Raw genomic sequence first — 12993 nt, forward strand, 5'->3', positions numbered from 1 at the left:
GTAGGGTTGGAGTTAAAGGAGATGAAAGCCAAGGCGCCTCAGGATTCACTCCATTTGTATGGAGTTTTGATTTATTTGATTTATTTTTCACTTGCGAATTATTGTTAAATGTGCGCCTGCATAACTTTTATAAGATTTATTTTCTTTGGTTTGATTTTATTTTGTATAACTTATTTATTATTTAGTTTGATTTTGTATTTTTATTTAATTACTATTATTTATTTGGAGCAATTAAATCAAATGTTCAAACGAAAACCGAAAATGATATGAAACCTTTGTTTCATATCATTATTTTTTTGTTTTAAGCTTTGTTCAATTTATATTGTTAATCATTTGACTCAACAAAACGGATAAAGTATCATTTTAACTTTTAAAAAACTATTAACATTTGTTAATAATAGTATATTGTATTTTGTTAATAGGACAAAATATAATTTTATTTGAATATATATTTGAGATATTACATTTTCAGTTAAATCGTTTAAATGCCTTGCTGCGCCCACGTCCTCACACTGATGTATAGTTCTGCGGTTCTGCAGTCAGACCTATCTTGTTGTTGTGCTGTGTCGAACTTGAACACTTAAACAACAGTAGGCTATAATATAAAACAAACTAGTATATTAAATTATAACTATAACCATTATTATATAAAACTAAAACTAAATGTTAAAACAAAGATCACGGGATATCAAAAGTAAATAGGCTACTTTAATCATTAATGTTTCCGCCATTTTGGTTTGTTTGTCCTGTCTAAATATAATGATTTGTGTTTTAAATCTGGTGTAAAGAAGAGCATAAACATATAGCAGCTCATTTTAATATCACTACATGGTAAAATGAAGAAAGAGCTTTGAACTTACCACAAAATATGCGACAGTTTAAACATCCAGAGTAACCGTTTTAAAGCCTCGGAATGGTGTCTCTTCTTTTCCAACTCTTTTCCTTTCATTTCTACCTGGTAAAGGTGTGTCTTGATTTCTTGTAACTCCACTAATATGAAAAACAAACTCACTCCCTCTAGTGACGCAAAGAGTCTGTAATCAGAGAGAGAGAGAGAGAGAGAGAGAGAGAGAGAGAGAGAGCATGACTGACTGTGTGTTTGTGGTTTATATTCCTCGGAATGCCGTCTATATTTAATCCTTTACTTTCTTACGTTAGTCAGCTGGTTTTAACTCCACTGTATGAATAATAAACTCTCTTTAGTGGTGGAGAGCATCATCACAGTCTCAGCGGAGGACAACATATCTCAGTCTCAGAGTGAAGACCATCAGGAATTATATGGTTCAGTGAGGTAAATAAATGACAGTTTACAGTGTGGTGTTTTGAAAATCTGACCTTTGTCCTCAGGATGATCTCTTAAACTTTTTAGACTTTACACTTCACCAGTAAAACATAAACTGTGGACCAACAAAAGTCCAGACGTGTCACGTGACGCCCACAAAAGGTGTGCCCGGCTCTACCATACTCACTCATTAGATTTTGTATATTCTGAAAACACAAATAAAGTTGTAAAGTGCACTACGCATACTATAGCGAACTATATGTTCATATGTTACATATTCTCGTGTCATTTTATTTGTGAATAAAACTTTTACTCTTCAGAAACAAAACTAGTCACATTACCAGAGCCTCTGATTCAGAACAATCTCCAGCTTCCCCTTCGTGCAACTACAACCCAGAGTGAGAACATGCAGCTGACACAAACAGTTATGAGTTGAGTTATGATGCTCCGTATGAACACACACAGGATCAGTTACTAAATGCAACACAGTTACACTGCAGTCATTTACTGCATGTACTTGTCAGTCAGTTTCGGTAGCAATCTCCAATCGCACAAACACTGTACAGTTTATGAATTTTTATGCTTGATATAAATGGCAGACATACTGAAATATATTTATGACTTTTCATTTTATGCATGTTCACATTTCGCTGTAATATTATTACAATTATTAATAATAGGCTATTATCATTAAGCTATTATTAATATTTTTATTTTATTTTATATTCAGTCCTTAAAATAAAGTAAAGAATAAATGTAAAGAAAAAAAAAACTAATTGATTATTGTTTAGTTTATTTAGCAGGTGGGATTTCCATAAAACATTTTTTTTTTTTGTCTTTTAAATAAGTGGAAAACATCTTCGATGCTGGAGGATGAGGACCGAACGATGATTCGTTTTAGTTTGATGGAGGTTACTATCATAAATCGTGCAAAGCATCATTGGACACACTATTGGAAAAGGGTGAAACTTTGAGAGGCTGCTCACTGCAGAGCCATGGGTGGAGTGTGAAGTCCAGCTCCGCCTCTCTGAATGTAATTTGGGCCAATTGGGTGGAGCTAGAATATCTAACCACACCCTAACTCAACCCATAACCCTATTAAACATCCAGAGAGGAGGGGCTGGATGTAATTCGACTCTGCAGTGAGCACTACTTGGAGAACTTTGAAAGGTTTGCACAAGATTGGGAGGAACAGAGAGAAATTAAGTATTCCTGGGAAACAGTAAGTAAGGCGAGACCTTTCAATAACAAGAACAAGGAAGTGTAGACTCTACACGAAAACTCTCTCCAACCAGAAACGTAAGTACAGTTCATAATTCTAAATCATTCCAGTATCAGATATACAGGTTTAGTTTTTTTTTTTTTTTTTTTTAAGTTAACTTTTAAGTTGTTGTTGTTTTTTAAGTTGTTTTGTAAGTGTTACGTTTTTTTTTACGAGATAACGTTCGTTCTTGTGAACAACTTAGAAAAAACGTACTGTGACAAAAGTAGTATATTAAATCTGTAACAGTTTGGATTTACATTTAAAAGTACAATTTTTGCCCATTGTTCTGTAATGGTATTTTAAACATTCGTACTAGATAATAATAAAAGGTCTGAATGTGGCAATATTTTAATAAAATAATATGTTAATGGCCTGTTTTTCATTTGTACATGCGATATATATATATATATATATATATATATATATATATATATATTAATGTTAGACCTTTATTAGACCAAGATATTGAAATGACTGATTGCAACGTGTGCCAGATTAATGTATAGGCCTATACCATGCAAAACAGATTTTTTTCCTCATGATTACACAGTTTGATTTGTTTAATAATGTTGCAAGTCAAAATGATTTATACGGTTTGCTTTGATGATATCTCTTGATCAAAATATTTTACATGACGAATAAAAAAGGGCGGCGGTGGGCCTGATTAATTAGTAATTAATTCAATTAATTGCATAGTAATATTTGCTTGTAAAAACAAATTAACCTTTTAAAAGACATTTCATTACGTTCATGTAAATTAGCTAATATAGATCAACCTAAAAGTTTTGTTTTTATGTGTGTGATAAATTGATGTCCACTAGACTGTTGGAAGATGGTCCCAGATCAGTCCCAGATCTAAGACTGTTTTGTCCTTTTTCTCCCAGTGACTCAAAATGTCCGCCACTAAAAGAGTGATGACTGAGGCACTTGAGGAGCTTGTTGAAACAGATCTCCAAGAGTTGAAACAGCACCTGTGGAGTGGAGTGATGCCAGACATCAACCCTATTCCTCGAGAAAAGCTGGGGAAATCTGACTGTATGGATGTGGTGGATTGTATGGTACAACAGTACAGTGATGATGCGGGCAGGATCGCAGTCCAAGTGTTGTGTAAAATCAAACAAAATGATCTTGCACATCGCCTTGAGTTGAGGAAGGTAAAGAAAAACCTGTTTATACTGGTTTAAAGACTATGAGTGTAATGCTCTGAATTATATAGAAAAACAAGCAAAGAGAAATGTACATGAATGGGACATTTTTCTGTACATGAACATAGTATTCCCAATTGACCTATGGCTAAGCCACGCCCCCAAACGCGATGAGCCAATCACAGTGCGCATAGCTAACCCAATACACTCGGACATTCTCTGCTTCCACGACCATTGAAATGCATTGCAGTTAGTCAGTTTTCATTCGTTTATATATGTTTTTTTCTTGTCATTTTAAGTTTAAAATGGTCAAACGGTGTGCATGGTACATGCAACTCCGACACTAGGTATCCTGAGAGGCTGGGCTACGGTGTGTATTTTTTACCCTTTCCCAAGCCACATCTCAACTGAGATAAGTGTCTGCTCTGGATTAAGTTGTGCGGTAACTTAGACCACAACACCAACTAAACGTGGATAAATTAAACAAGGATGTCTATGTAGCCGGTTCAGGCTCGCGTTTCCCTGTTACTCGGCTACCCCTCTGCGTTGTGTTGTGTTGTGTTGTGCAATGAATAAAAACTGGAGTCCAATTGCTGGTTCAGAGGTTCTTTATCTGCCTGCATGCATGAGTTGGAAAATGCAGTGATTAATATGTTGCATTCAAAGAAGTGCATTTAGTCAGCCTTCTCCTCGCTCTGCTCAGACCTCCCGCGGACTGAAGCGAGTTCACAATGCACATATGCAATCTCATTTACAGTAATAAAGAATATAAAGAAAATAGTAATAATTAATATCACATCAGGTGCATCAACAGTCAGAGAAATAAAACAATATATATTTATATCTATCTCTAAATATACATTGTCACTAACTAATCTCATATGATATACATCTTTAAATCACCCACATTCCAGCATTTTATATAACCAATTCGGTTGAACACATAACAAAGAGATCACAAAAACAATTCATAACCATACCTGCATGCATGAGTTGGAAAATGCAGTGATTAATATGTTGCATTCAAAGAAGTGCATTTAGTCAGCCTTCTCCTGTCAAACATTTGAACATAGAAAAAATATCAGCAGACACGCTTCACAGGCCAACTTTCACACTAATGTTAACATACAACACCACGTGAGACTGCATTCACTCGGTTAAACTTTCACTTATGCAGGAAAAACATATTCAAGAGGGAAGATCACATACATGTGCATACTCATTTACATTTTAACAAAACCGATCACTTAATTGGTGATTATTTTCACTTATAACACTCTTGTGAACGGGAGTGCACACAATACTATACCTCGCTCTGCTCAGACCTCCCGCGGACTGAAGCGAGAGCGCGCGCAACGCGCAAATTACGTCACAACTGCGACGAACGCAAAACTCATAAAGACATAAAAAATAATAATTTTCTTTTCTCTTCTTACATGCATATGTAACAGAAAAATTAGGATTTTGTGTGAATTTAAATTAAAACACAAGTTATAATTAATACCTGTTACATCTACATCTGTTCTAAGGTAAGTCAACAACGTATTTGAACGTTATCTTTAACGTAACGTTAGCCTAGCTTCTAGCTGAACAAAATGATGGAGTAACGTTAAGTTATGTTTTTATGTTTCCACTGTTCGATCGCGCCCGCGCCTCTCTCGCTCTGACACACACACACACACACACACACACACACACACACATTTCAGCATTGCAATCTTGACATCGCAGCCTGTTCACATAGACAGTAAAAGAAATGGACACAGCGACCCCATTGGATTCAACGGAGACAAAGTGAAGCCCATTAGAAACTTTTACTTCCTGGGGGTCCAGCGTACTGCGCAGACTCAAACTGAGCTCGACGACGTAGATGTGACGTAAGCAAACCGTCTGTCTTCTAGTGGCTGTGCCAAGATCAATCTGAATCATTACCTTCCGAAACTCGCAGAGACGGAGAGCGTAAGTAGGAGCTGTCCATGATCTTGGAGCAGGAGAAACTTTTTGTAGGTGTTCTGATTAATTACTTTGTCATTTTGCCTCGACGTCCTCCCGATTGCCCGCGAGCTTCTCTTCCTGTCCATACGGTAATTTCCTACTGTGCGACAGAGAGTCGCGTGGCTGTGACGCAATCGTTAGCCTACTTTTACAAAAACTGCTTCTACAGGGCCATAACGTAAGCTACAAGGTAATGGAGCCTTTTATACATTTTCGTGTTTCTTTAGAAATAAATAATGGACAAATGGAGTCTTTAAACGCCTCAGATGTGAAGTTATTCGCTGTCAAAGTGACGCCAAAATGAATGGGAGTCAATGGGATGCTAACTGCAGGTGGGGTTCTGTTAGCCAATGGCGGCGTCCGGGGGTGCTTCAAAATAATACAAATCGCTGCACCCTTGCCTGTTCATTATGCTGCGTTCACACCAAACGCGAATAGAGCGTCAAATTCGCGCGTATCGCGTCTAGTTCGACGCGTGAACATTTTGAATCCATTAGCGCGTCCAAAGCGAATAGGACGCGCGTATAAAGCGAGTGTTGAAATGTCTCCTACTGTGACAGCTGCCATAGCGCCTGTTACCGAATGTTGACTGTTTGTCCGAGTGAGTGGAGGGGGCGTGGCTTAGCCATAGGTCAATTGTATGTGATATATTGTATTAGAAAGGCAGAAAAAATATTTAGTGCAGACTTTCTATTGTTCTTTGTTCAGTGGGCGGTTGGTACATCTTTAAATATATTGAATGATGTAAAACATGATGTGTTTTTCTGTCTTCAGCTCATCCATCTGTTCAGGAGGAGAGCAGAAATGCTCCAGTGTCTGTGGAGGAGTCCAGTCCAGTCCAGTGCGAGTCCAATCCAGTCTAGTCCTGTCCAGTCCAGTGCGAGTCCAGTCCAGTCCAGTCCACACACAATGACTCCATGCAGCCGACAGTTGAAGACTGAAATTCTTACAAGAGAGAAAAAAGAAGCAAGTATCTCCGTTTCAAATCACTTTTGACTGAGTTTTGACATGGATCAGTGTTAACACTAATGCTCCTCCTAAGATACCCAACTCTAATTTTGCTCCAGCCATTGGTTCTGTTGCTTCTGCTTTAATTCTGTTCGTTTTGGATTGTGTTTCATAGGTTTATGAAGACTTTCACTGAGGTTCAGCTCTGGACTCAGAGGAGCGATTTTAAAACAGTGACTTTTTTGTTTTTGTTTATATGTTTTTTTATTATATATATATATATATATATATATATACAGTATATATATATTGTTGTTGTTCACAGGAAATAGATACAGCAATCAAGGACTTCGCTGCACGTTCTGAACATACAGACTCAGACAGCACCTTTGTGGTTATTATGTCTCACGGGAAAAAGACCTCATATAGTGAAGAAACCATTTTAGGTGTCAACTATCATGAGAGGGAAAACCCCAAGGATTACTTCCGTGTTGACGACATCTACTCCAATCTGAACTCAGAGAAATTGAGATTACTGATAAAACTCAGTCTTCATATTGCTATTTCCCGTTTTCTCTTTACCTTTTTCTTTATTTAGTACTGTTTTGTGTGTCCATTTCTCTGTCCAGATCACCCATGAGGTTACTGGTGCTCTGGTCGTTGGGTGCACGTGAGCAAAGATTTCGTCTGTTTTATGTCCAGCCCCCCTGGTCAGTTTACTGTGTATGACATGATTGCTGAAATGAGATTAATTTGTGTTTGTCTGTTCATGAATGTCTGGTAAAAATTATTAAATGAATGATTTGATGTGTGACACCACTCAGATGTGTGACAAATAAAACAGTGCAGTTGTTTGTTTGTTATACATATAAATGCTTAACTTACCATTGATTTATCTCCACAGGTATCACTTCGTACAGGAATAGTATCAAAGGATCTTTTTTTGTCAACTACATCGTGGAGGTGTTCTGTGAAAGGGCTCATGATGATGACATCATGGAACTGGTCAGGAAGGTAAGTAATTTTTTTTTTTTTTTTGGTTTACTTTTCCAATGTTTTGATTAAGATTTTTGATTGTACAGTACTTTAAAGTAAAGTACAGTTTTTTCACTTTAAATTTTTTTTTTTTTTTATAAAGGTCAGCTCACGCATGGATAACGACCCACATTTCACACAGCAGTGCAAAATATTGCCAAGTATAGAAAGAGTCACGCTTACAAAAAAATTCTACCTGTTCCCTGGACTTTGAGTATGTGCAGGTTCAATCAAAATCACACTTTTATGGCAATCTCTAATTCGACATCTAAACCATAAAAAAGTCTAAATATGAAAAAAAAGAGTGTGTGCTCTAAGTCTAAATAAATGTGCTCTAAATTTGTTTCTGAAATGAAACATTTAAATTTGGTAAAAGGAATTCTGAGCTCAAGACATAAATCTGTGCTGTAATTACAATTATGACATTTATTAATTTATACTGTATTAAAAACATAACCGATTAATAAGTTGTTGTCTCCACCCATGTCCATGAAATGGTGACAATGTGCAGTCAATTTTCCACCCACTTGTTTATGAGAACATTTACAAATCTTTGATAAAAATGCAAATGAATCGATAAACTTTTCTAATTTGTTGCCATCACTGTCTCTTGCCTGCGTATCCTTCTGCATTTGGTTGAAGCCTGAGTTAACTCGTACTGAAGTTCTGTTCATATGTTAGCATATCTGAAGTGAAATCTTGGCATGCCATCATAGGGTTGAGTTTGGCTTCATGGCAAACATGTAGCCGCTTCCCCGCTCAAGTAAAGTGAAGGTAGATGTTATAGACACGTTATGGCTGCTCTGTGCCTGCTCAAAGTTATATGTAAAGGGTCTAGAATCGCTCCTGAAGGCTGGTAAAGGTCTGGCTATGTGGGAAAATAAAACTAGTTAAGGCTATTTCAGCAGCTGTGAATAAATAATGCAGACTTGAATTGAGTTCATTTGTTTTGACAATAAAATAATGTTTATCTCTGTGGTTTTAAACTCATAATGGTTCTAAAATATCCTGTAAAGAAGAGCAGAAGCCTGTTTATGTTATACATTATAACAAAGAACGTATGAATTTATCACAAAATAGACAGCATTTAAATACCCAATGTTTTAGTTGAGTGTCCGTAATTTTCTTTCTTCAATGACATTTGACCCCCGTCCAGCAGCAGAGACTCCAACTACATCCATTCAGGACATGAGAGAGGAACCAATGAAGAATGAAAACAGACTGAGAATCAGAAAGACACATGAAATAGAGGAGAGCAGACAGTGTGTGAGTGTGTGACGTCTGCTTTAAACACACACTAATCACTGCATCATCTCAATGTTGAGTGTCTGATTCTCTCAGTCCTCAATCTGAACTTTACAGATGTAACATCACACACAGTCCATTCATTATGTGCAAAGATTTATTGAACAAAACCAGTAACAGTGTTACACTGTACAGATGTTACATTACAGAGACATTTTCACCTGATCTAGGGCCTCATTTATAAAACTTTGCATAGGATTTGCGTCAGAAGTGGCGTACGGATGAAACATAGGACGTGCGTACGCACAGAAATATTCGGATTTATAAAACCGTGCGCACGCACATCCTACGCAGTTTTCCCTTAATAAATCACAATCAATTCTAAATGTAGCGCAGCTTTTGCGGCTTCATGTCACGCCCATAGTTGCCCATAAATAGTTAATATTAATATTCATCGTTTGCGAAATCATGGCAAACACAGAGAGGAAAACGCATTGTGACGGCATCATGGCATTTTATTACCACCCATTTGATTGCATCTGACAAGCTACAGATGTGCTGAGGATGAATTGCATAACATGTCAATATTATTGCAGAACATATTTCACTTTTCTTTTTGCAAATATGTGTTAATTTGCATTTCTGTTGTAATCTCCATTTGATTTTGTTTGTTTTACACTGCAGATCGATCAAACGGGTGTTCGTGTAGGCTGTTGTAAGACTTGCTTTGTGAAGTCTTCATGTTATTTATGAGAGGCAATATTGCCATTTCTTTTACACAACGGTCTACAGTTTCACACACTTTCACGTGTTTCTTCCATCTGCCGACGGTGTCGCCATTTCTCATTTCACCCGTTTTTGTGCGTACGCCTGGGTCAGAGGTTGCGTGAAGGACCGCACATTTTCCCGTCAAGTTTGCCTTTTATAAATACCAGTTATTGCATAGAGAGTGGCGTACGCCTTCTTTTGTGCGTACGTAACGTTTATAAATGAGGCCCCTGATGCTTAGAAGTTACTTACTTAGATTCATTCAAATTAATTTATATTTTTTGCAATGTATTTGGACTAAAACCATTTTAAGTTTTCATAAACACAGAAAAAAAAATAATCTAGAGATATAAAAGAGGTAACTATAAAATGTAACAAGTCAAAGTTGAACCAAAGACAACTTTTGTACTTTTAGCTTCAGTGAAGGAGTGACAAATCAGGACAGATTAAAAAAAAGATTAAAAAAAGATATGAAGTGTTAAATATTATATATATATGTGATTTTTTAACTATTTATTTGTATGATACAGCTGCAAATAAGTATTTGAACACCTGTCTATCAGCTAGAATTCTGACCCTCAAAGACCTGTTAGTCTGCCTTTAAAATGTCCACCTCCACTCCATTTATTATCCTAAATTAGATGCACCTGTTTGAGGTCGTTAACTGCATAAAAGACACCTGTCCACCCCATACAATCAGTAAGAATCCAACTACTAACATGGCCAAGACCAAAGAGCTGTCCAAAGACACTAGAGACAAAATTGTACACCTCCACAAGGCTGGAAAGGGCTACGGGGAAATTGCCAAGCAGCTTGGTGAAAAAAGGTCCACTGTTGGAGCAATCATTAGAAAATGGAAGAAGCTAAACATGACTGACAATCTCCCTCGGACTGGGGCTCCATGCAAGATCTCACCTCGTGAGAAATAGCAGGGTGTTCAAATACTTATTTTCCTCACTGTATATATATATATATATATATATATATATATATATATATATATATATATATCCAGATAGTGTTCCGACGGGTCGTCCTCGGGACATAGGGTGATTTGAAGGGTTAACTTTATGAAAGACAAAAAAAAAAAAAAAAAATTTTTTACAAGTCGCATATCTATGGAAAGCTGAGATTCTTGTGATTCTAACGATATAAGCCATTTTAGGATACAATAAACACAGCGGGTACAATCTGTGTCTTTGTCAGACCACCAACAGCCAAATAAACAAACAGGAAGTGGAAGACACTTGCCTAAAAAGCCTTCTGTTCGTCCACTGATCCATTACATTGCAACAACAATGGTTTAGTTACACTGTAAAGGCTCCATACAATCAATTTAGCGAAGTATTTAGTCCATAACACATTTATATATCAATAAACATCCACTTACTGTGAATAGTAGCATTCCAAGTTAGCCGACAGAGCTCTCAAAACTATCGAACATACTATGGTAAATCTTCAAATTACATGTCAATATTACAGCTATTTTGACTTCAAAATGGCCGCTGACCCCTGAACTTTTGAGTGACAGCGGATTTCAGCGAATCACGGAGTTTAAGGGGGGTTTTTCTTCCAGCTTGAGCCAGTCAGAGCGCATTAGGGACACGGTCCACCTTTCGCTTTGACGGACATTTGGCTACTCCAATTGGAGCAATGTTAGAAATGATTGACGTTTTGAATAGCCAATGATCTCCTGAAGACATTGATATGCAATTTTTATGGGAAGGATTCAAACAGCGTCAGCAATGACGTTGCGCAATGTTTGTTGTCGATCGTGCGCTCGTGCGCAAAGCTGCGCTCGCTATAGCAAATGACTTTGGAAGGCTATTTTGATGGGAAATCGTCTCTTTTGACAAGTAAGTCTGTTATTATACATATACATGCAAATATAACATATTTTACGTGTTTTTCTGAGTATCTTATGTTTGTGTTTCACTGTTTTGAGATGGCCAATGCTAACTGGTGATGGCTAAGCTTCAGCTTGTCCTCAAGCGTAACGTTATGTGTGCATTGAGCGCTCATGTTACTGTTGTGTTGGACATTTATCAGTTTGTTTATGTCCCTGTGTGTCTTTATTCACGGATTTGTGTTTGTCCGTGTTTGTTTGTGTGTGTTTGGTGCTTTTAGCGCTCTTGTTATTGTTATGATGGGTGCGTGAATCGCTGTTTATGTCCCTGTTTGTCTTTATGCACGGGTGTGTGTGTGTGTGTGTACTTGTTTTCATGACAACTGAGGACATTTTTATGATAACACACCTGCAAATGAGGACACTCGGGAAAATAGGTGATTTATGAGGACAGTTTGGGTGTCCTCATTTTTCAAATGGCTTTAAAAACATACTAAGCAGTGTTTTTTATTAAATGTAAAAATGCAGAATGTTTCCTGTGATGGGTAGGTTTAGGGATAGGGGCAGTGTAAGGGGATAGAATATACAGTTTGTACAGTATAAAAACCATTATGCCTATGGAATGTCCTCACAAATCACATAAACATGGCTGTGTGTGTGTGTGTGTGTGTGTGTGTGTGTGTGTGTGTGTGTGTGTGTGTGTGTGTGTATATATAAAATAGTACACAATACATAAAAGATATAAATTATTTGTTTGTTTTTTTTTGCTTTTTTTATATCACAGAAAAACATCTGACATTGAACTGGATGAAGAATGGGAGTCAGCAGAAAGCCATATGATGGACATCAAAGAGGAACCCTATCCTTCACCTTCCTAGAGAGGTTCAATAACCAAAGAAAAACCTAATCATAAATTTGTTAATAGTTTGATATATATGTAGTGTATAAAATACTAATATTAAATAATATTTTAATACCATAACACTTGTTTTGTATTGTTATTTGCACAAATTTCAGTTTCAAGAATGGCAAAAAAACAATATAATGTGTTTATGCTTCAGTTACTATGTGTCAACAATTATTTACAGTGAATCTGAATAAGGAATAGAATAGCTCTAAGTGTAACCTTTCATTAGAGCCCAAAATTTTGCCTGTACAGTAAAGCATTCAAGAATAGCAGCATGTTATGTGTCTGTGGTTACAAAGTGTCATTTGGAGTCTCCAAGTGGCTTTTTTTGGGGAGCGCCTAGACATAAACTTAGATAAACCTGTGTAAAACACTCATTAGCTTAGGTTTTGTTATCAACATTTAAATTGGGCTTGGTAAGGCTTCATGCTGTGATCCCACTGTGTTTTCCAGCTAATACCTCCCAGCTATAGTTATCTGCAGGCATCTTTTTACAAAAAAAAAGTTAGGCGGAAATTTTTTCCCTCTTTTTTAGTGTGTTCAAAGTTCTATTACTCA

General features: G+C 36.8%; 1 protein-coding gene and 1 long non-coding RNA gene across 2 annotated transcripts in view; one reads left to right on the top strand and one right to left on the bottom strand.

Moving 5' to 3' along the window:
- The window catches only part of LOC311286321 (protein NLRC3-like), a 45757-nt gene that overhangs the window by 16341 nt on the left and 16423 nt on the right, over positions 1-12993 (bottom strand). Inside the window, exon 1 of the mRNA XM_084402479.1 lies at positions 861-966. The gene's annotated coding sequence lies outside the window, so the exon portion shown is untranslated. Of the gene's footprint in view, positions 1-860 lie in introns of the transcript that reaches the window.
- On the top strand, positions 10694-12510 carry LOC311286459. The gene is made up of 2 exons (XR_014626559.1): positions 10694-11538; positions 12313-12510. It is a non-coding gene; the product is annotated as an uncharacterized lncRNA (long non-coding RNA).

Source organism: Rutilus rutilus (assembly GCF_951802725.1).
Source record: "Rutilus rutilus genome assembly, chromosome: 2".
Classification (NCBI taxonomy): Eukaryota; Metazoa; Chordata; class Actinopteri; order Cypriniformes; family Leuciscidae; genus Rutilus; species Rutilus rutilus.